Source organism: Ursus americanus, chromosome 20, assembly GCF_024610735.1.
Source record: "Ursus americanus isolate L20-20 chromosome 20, mUrsAme1.1.p, whole genome shotgun sequence".
NCBI classification, from domain to species: Eukaryota; Metazoa; Chordata; class Mammalia; order Carnivora; family Ursidae; genus Ursus; species Ursus americanus.
In genome coordinates, this window is record NC_142146.1 from 49,280,332 (window position 1) to 49,288,006 (window position 7,675).

The 7,675-nt window shown below is 41.4% G+C and overlaps 1 pseudogene; it reads left to right on the forward strand.

Moving 5' to 3' along the window:
* The first annotated feature begins 776 nt into the window (after window positions 1-776).
* On the forward strand, window positions 777-1,711 carry LOC123802688 (THO complex subunit 7 homolog pseudogene; annotated as a pseudogene).
* The last annotated feature ends 5,964 nt before the right edge of the window (window positions 1,712-7,675 follow it).

Consider the following 7,675-nt stretch of genomic DNA (forward strand, 5'->3'; position numbering starts at 1 on the left):
AAAACTCAGGAGGCTTTTGGAAGATTGTGTCCTGTGTCAGAGGGACTGTCAGGTGGAAGTGTTGGAATCGTTTCATACACCAAAGGGAACAAATAGGAATGTGGAGAATAAAGGCTTTGATTCAATATTAAGAAAATCTCTTCAAACATTTGAATTCTGTCAGAAGATGGGGTGTTCTACTTTACAAGGTTGTGAGTTATCATTGAAAGTGTTCAAGGAGAAACAGGAAGTGCTTGGGCAGTGATGTTTTTATTTTTATTTTTTAAAGATTTGTTTATTTTAGAGAGCAGGGGTGGGGGGTGTGGAGAGGCAGAGGGAGAGGGAAAGAGAGTCTTAAGCCAACTCTGCCCTGAGTACGGTGTCCGATTTCACAACCCCTGAGATCACAGCTTGAGCCAAAACCAAGGGTCGGATGCTTAACCGACTGAGACATCCAGGTGCCCAGGGCAGTGGTGTTTTTACAGAGATATTTAAGGACCATCTCAATTCCAAGAATTGAGAGCCCCCTTCCATCCATGACCTTTCCTGGGTGGAAGGACAGATTCTAGAGCCTGGCTACCCAGGTTTGTATCCTGGGTGACCCTAAGCAAGTTACTTGCTTTTCCACGCACAGGTCCCACTCTAGAAATTGAGAAAACAGTAGCACCGACAGCAGCAAGAGGTCGTGGAAATTAAACAAGACTGTTCAAGTAAAGGGTTTCGAACAATGCCTGGCACCTGAGAAGCACTAGACACACACGTCAGTTGTTGCTGTTAAAAACTTGTTCTCGGACCTCCGCCGCCGCCAACCGCCGCCTCAGCTTGCGCCGCCGCCGCCGCCGCGCACGCCATGGGAGCCGTGACTGACGACGAAGTCATACGGAAGCGTCTCCTAATTGATGGAGACGGCGCTGGAGATGATCGGAGAATCAATCTGCTCATGAAAAGTTTCATTAAATGGTGCAACTCCGGGTCCCAGGAAGAGGGATACAGCCAGTACCAACGTATGCTGAGCACACTGTCCCAATGTGAATTTTCAATGGGCAAAACTTTTCTGGTATATGATATGAATCTCAGAGAAATGGAAAACTATGAAAAAATTTACAAAGAAATAGAATGTAGCATTGCTGGAGCACATGAAAAAATTGCTGAGTGCAAAAAGCAAATTCTTCAAGCAAAGCGAATACGAAAAAATCGCCAAGAATATGATGCTTTGGCGAAAGTGATCCAGCACCATCCAGACCGGCATGAGACATTAAAGGAACTAGAGTCTCTGGGAAAGGAACTAGAGCATCTTTCACATATTAAAGAAAGTGTTGAAGATAAGCTGGAATTGAGACGGAAACAGTTTCACGTTCTACTTAGTACCATCCACGAACTTCAGCAGACGCTAGAAAATGATGAAAAGCTCTCAGAGGTAGAAGAAACTCAAGAAAGCACCATGGAAACAGAGCCTAAGCCATAGACAAGCTACTGGTTTACCCTTGCCAAGAATGTGGAAGTAACAACATGCTCCTAGTGCGTTTAGAATTTGTTCTGCTCTTGAGATATTTAAAGTTTTGGCAGTAAACTACTTTGCTTTTAAATATTAACGCACAGTTCATTCGTATTTCTTTACACAAAGGAAAAAAACTTCAGTATAGATTTGTTTGTATTGAAATGTCTTTTTTATTCTTAAACTTAAAAGGTAGGAAGCCACATCCAAAAATGTTTAATAAAATGTTTTCAAGCCAAAAAAAAAACAAAAAAACAAACTTGTTCTGGGGGGGGGGCGCCTGGGTGGCGCAGTCGTTAAGTGTCTGCCTTCAGCTCAGGGCGTGATCCTGGCGTTATGGGATCGAGCCCCACATCAGGCTCCTCCGCTGGGAGCCTGCTTCTTCCTCTCCCACTCCCCCTGCTTGTGTTCCCTCTCTCGCTGGCTGTCTATCTCTGTCAAATAAATAAATAAAATCTTAAAAAAAAAAAAAAAAACTTGTTCTCCGGGACTCACTTCACCGGGATCGTGGTCAAACTCAGTCTAACTGTGCATGGAATATCTGGTCAGCGTTGAAGGAAACAAACTTTAGACCTATTTCGTTTCTGTGTCATTAAGTTAGCAAATGAACGGTGAGAAAATGGCTCTAGGTTTTGGGATAGTCCCTCCTTTAGAAAGTCATGGATGCCAGAAAGAACAAAGAAAAGCAGCCCAGGGTTCATCCTAATTGTATTCCACCATTGGTTCAGGAAGTATTTTGGGGGTGCCTACCCAGGGTTCATCCTAATTGTATTCCACCATTGGTTCAGGAAGTATTTTGGGGGTGCCTACCCTATGCTCAGTGGTGTATGAAACACAACAAGCACAACCAAATAACTGCCTTGCTCTCCAGGAGCTCACTTCCATTAGGGAGAGGAGTAAGCAAGCAAGAGCAAAACAGATGGGTGCAGGGAGTACGCGGGACAGTGTGAGGACGTCAGGGCAGCAAGTGAGGGTGGGATGTCTTCGTCCGGCCTGAGTCCTCGGGAACCGACAGGGTCCTTATCCCACTAGGGGAAGATGTGGACAACTGAAGCAAATCCTTGTTACCACGAAAAGGAGAATTGAATATGGGCAAGAGTCTCTGTTCAGTGCCCCAGCTTTTCTACTCAAAATAAAAACGGACGGGCATTTTTGCAGGCAAGGCGAGCCTTCGCAATGATTTAGTCGTGTAGTCTCAATTTAATTATCTATTCCATTCCTCTGTAGCCTCCTCAAAAATTAAATTTCTCACTTTTCTGATGGTCAATTTTGCTTCCGAGTAATAAGATCACATTGATAACTAAAACTAATACAGAAACCAAAAATTTCATTTAAGTCAAAAATATCCAATTTCCACAACAATTTTGTAGTAGCCAGCGTATCTTCTGATGGGCTGGACTAAAAGGAAATCGGAAATTAAAGGAGACGTAAAGAGGTCCAAATCATACTCCTCTTGGGCCTTCAGCTCCCACATAATAGAGAATTCTGGTTGGGCAGTTTATTAATCAGGTTAAGCTGGGCTACTCTAAAAAAGTATTACAAACCTCCAGATCTCAGTGGCTTAACAGGGCAGTAATTTATTTCTTTGCTCAAGGAAGGTCCCCTGAGGACAAACAATTCCCTGAGGTAAATTTTCCTTCACATGGTAATTTAGAAAAGCAGGTTCCCTCCATCGTGGTTTCTAGCATGCGTGGAGCAGAGCAAGAGAGAGTGACAAGAGGCAAAGAGGCTAGAAAAAGTAGGAGAGGATGCAATATTTGGGGAGCAATTTCTCCTCTTTTGGCATATTGCGGTTCTCATCAAAGTCAAATTTTTGCTGATTCCCATACGTTGGAAATTCAACCTCAGTCAGATGCAGGCACCCCAGCCTCGACCTTCCACAGTTTAAGAATTTCTACTTGTCTGTGTTTACAACCCATGTAAGACTGCCTTATAAGAAGAGCACCCTGGTACATGCATAAAGTGTTAATAGAAAGCCAACCAACCCCCAGTTTTTGCAGAAGATGGAACTTTAAAGATGGCAGCAAAATCAACACTCTGCTCGTCAGTCTTGGCCCAAGATTTGGAGAATATCGAGCACCGTGCATTAGACACCATGTATATAAGCCTGTCATTGGGTATAGATCATGTAATTGACCAAAAAAGGGGGGGGGTTCCAAACTATATCCATTACAAAACATGGAGCCTTTCCATCATTCCATGAGTTTTGGGGTTCCCCCCCAATAACGTAGTCTTTAAAAATGTTCACCGCTTTGGGAGCATCTGTCTCTCTGTAGGAGAAGTGTTTTTTGTGCTCTTTTACCTGGGGCTAAGTGCATAGAACTTGAGCAGATCGCCCTCACTGTGCAGCTGTTTTACCGCCAAGTCTATGTGGAAAAAGAACATCGTGACTTTTTTTCTAGTCGTGTTACACCTGGTTGTCCTTGGAAAAGCCTTCTGTTCTCAGAGTACATGTAGAAGAAAGGCATTCAGGAAATAGAACCACGGTAGTAATCCTGATTTAGGAAAGGTACGTGACTGAGAAATACGAAATCATCCTAATAGCACTGAGAGTGGCAACTTGACTGACTGACCCTTGTGCTCTCCTTTTGTTTTGTTTTGTTTTTTAATGGCAATTACTGACCTCCAGGTTTCTTTTCAATACCTTTCTCCCCTAATGACTTCTGCCACCATCTCGACAACCTGAATCCATAAGGGAGACTTATTTAGCAGGGAGCCTCCCATTTCCAGGACTTTCTGAACTTCAGTTACCTCCTTAAGCTCCATCCTCTTCAATCACCCATATGTGTGTGACTCAAATCCTGTGAGAAGAATAATTCAATTGCTCAAGCTTAAACTCCAAGATCTCAGTCTTCAAGCATGATTTTCTGTTCTTATGGCACACTCATTCCATTAATCCCTCTGCCCACTTTACCACATGTTTGTGGCATCCAGCCCCTTAATGCCTGCCTGGGGAAATAATGAGCTTCTTGTCTCTATAGATGTTCAGAAGAAAAAGGATCGTTTCTCAGGGATACAAGTCAGGGCTCCCCTGGCCTTTTGAGAAAGTTACATTGCCCTAATAGTTGGAGGGATATGAAGTTCAAAGACATATTGCAGCTGTGATTTAAATGCTTGATTCTAGGGGTGCCTGGGTGGCTCAGTCGTTAAGCGTCTGCCTTCGGCTCAGGGCGTGATCCCAGAGTCCTGGGATCGAGCCCCACATCGGGTTCTTCCACTGGGAGCCTGCTTCTTCCTCTCCCACTCCCCCTGCTTGGGTTCCCTCTCTCGCTGGCTGTGTCTCTCTCTCTGTCAAGTAAATAAATTAAAAAATCTTTAAAAAAATAAAAAAATAAATGCTTGATTCTAGAAGCTACAGGAGACTAACCCTCCAGTAACTATTTTGTCTTTAAATGACCAAGGTTCCAAACTGGGCACTAAATCATCACGGGATAATTAAAGTGGTAAATACTGAAAAACTATAGCACTGTGTGTCAATTTAAATAAGCTGAATAATGTTACAGCCGTTGCCTTGAAAATGCAAGACATACGATGACATAGAAGAGACTATAATTAATGTAATACCCAGTTTATAGAAGGAAATAGTACTGCTCAAAAATAATACATAGTGTTTAGGTTAAGACTCACTAGGGAGGAAAAAAAAGACTTATGAGGACCATCACATCAGCTTCAAATCTAATATGCTGCGGTAACTTAGAACTTGCCTCACTTTTCAGACTTGATTTAGATGCGACTCATTAGAAGAATCTTATTTGTTGTAATAAGAATGGATGATACAAGAAAACCAATCCTAAAGTTGAAAATTAAGTGAAAGTCACAACAAGCCAAATATATTGAACAAACGTGTAACCAATCTGAAATCTGTAATGATAATCTCTAGACAGCTGAGATGAAAATACTCTTGCATAGAAATCCTACATTTATTGGACTTGGGAGTATGTTATCAAGGCAGGCAATCACAACCACCCATCTTTATTTAACTTTAACAGGTCAAATAAGGGAATATTTTATGCACCAAAGATTGTCACAGACATTGGCTACCAACGGATACAATCAAGGGGTAGAATGTTAGAAGAGAGCCTCAAAAATCTTAGGACAATCTAATATACCTATGTAATTATTTTCTCTTCCCCAGGGAACAAAAGGAAGTTAATAGACTGTAACCACTTGCAAGCAAGTTACAAGAAGATCTATGTACTGTTCTCCAGAAGATAAATACACTTAGGGAGGAGAAAATGTAACATCTGCCTAATACCTTGCTCAAAGTTCTTTGTTAGAAGATTGTGCTGATTTGCTCTCTATAAGTCTTCTAGAAGAGAGAAAGAATCTCATTTCCCATTGTCCCAGATGAGTTAAGACAATTATTATTGACAGACACAGGGGACCCAAATTTTTGTTCTGAGAAAGGTCTGAAAAACAGTCAGGCTACCTCCCTGTTACTACTGTGATATTAGAACAGCCAATGCACTTCTTCTTCTTCTTCTTTTTTTAGATTTTATTTATTTATTTATTTTGGGTAGGGGGAGCATGAGCTGGGGGAGGAGTAAAGGGGTAGGGAGAGAAGGGGAAAGAATCTCAAGCAGACTCTGCACAGAGCTGGACACGGGGCTTGATCTCACAACGCTGAGATCATGACCCTGAGATCACAACCTGAGCAGAAACCAAGAGTCAGATACTTAACCGACTGCGCCACCCAGGTGCACCAACAGTCTATGCCAAAGACTTGAGAATGGTGAACAAAACCTTCCTACTATATCCTATCTGCCACCATCAGTTCCAGAGCTACTCAGATCTTTAAATCTCACTTTTGACAGAAAGCTGGAAGCCAGATAGACAATATAAGAACATTTTTTAGCACTGCATTTGATAGTGGAGAAAGAGATGACAAAACCCTTTGACTTAGAGCCCTAAAATAGCCATCTCCTTGCATATCAATAACTTCAAACTGTGTCTTCAGAGACACCCTCTAATTTTGGAAAAGTTCTATGACACTTTATTCAGTGGTCAGCTGGACAAGCAATTAGTAAGTTTCCTTGCGACTCTGGAGCATTACACGAGTCCTTATATAGAGAGCTTTATGTCTAGCCCCTGAAGTAGTATTCATTCAAATGTTCAAAAGATAGGAAGGGAAATGCAATGAGAACAGCTTTAACGTTTCCACAAAGGAGAAGTTGATCTTTATTATTTGATGTGAAATCAGACACCGGACTGATTTTTTTCCACTCGTTAACTTTTCAGCAAGAATCCTAAATCGATGATTAAGGATCACTACTGTTGTTGGTATTAATCCCCCTTTAAGAATATTTATAAAACTTTTTTAGGTAATCAAACCTGAAAACAATTGGGAACATATTTCAGCTGTTTGTAGAGTATGGCGAATTAAGCAGATATAAAGCTGTTCAAATGGATGAAATGTAGGGACATATATTTAACTCATTGGCTTTATTCAGCCAACGCTATGACCAAAAATTCATCAGGAAAATAATACAAGACAAAATACCAATGTGACTAATACCGCAGGGGAAAATGGTCCTAAATGCTAAATACATTCAGTTTTAAAAGAAAAATAATTAAACCACTAGCTTTGAAGAAAAATTTAAAAGATAGAAGTGCAGTGGAGACTACCCCGCATTTAAAATGACTGAACTATTTAATGCAAGCCAGGTATGATGTTTTTGCAAACCATTAGAAGTTGCTAGAACATATGAAAGCCTAAGGAATCCAGTGACACATGCTGTGTGATGAATCACACAATACTTCTGGATATAAAATAGCAGAGAACACAAATTTGAGATTTGAAATTTAAAAGAAGATGAGATGTGACATCCTTGATAGAAAGGCTTGTATTAATAATGGCACTTTGAAGTCTAATTAAAAAAAAAAAAAGCACATTCATGTTCTTGCAGAATGCATATACCCACCTAAGAGAACCTAATACGCTGACTGCATCAAATGGCACATAAATGGGGTCTGTCCCAGGGCTGGGCTGGGGAGGAATCTAGTGTTTATGGCTTCCTGTCTCCCAGCAGCATGGAGTTGCCCGGGTGACTTTCTCTCACACTGGTCTGCTCTCCAAAAATACAAAAAGCCAGATGCCTGTGGGTTCGGGTGTGCCTAATTAAGCCACACTGAGCACCAAATGACCTGGAAATGTTTAATCCAGCTTTTGTCAGAACAAATTACTGGGATGTTCTCATGCCC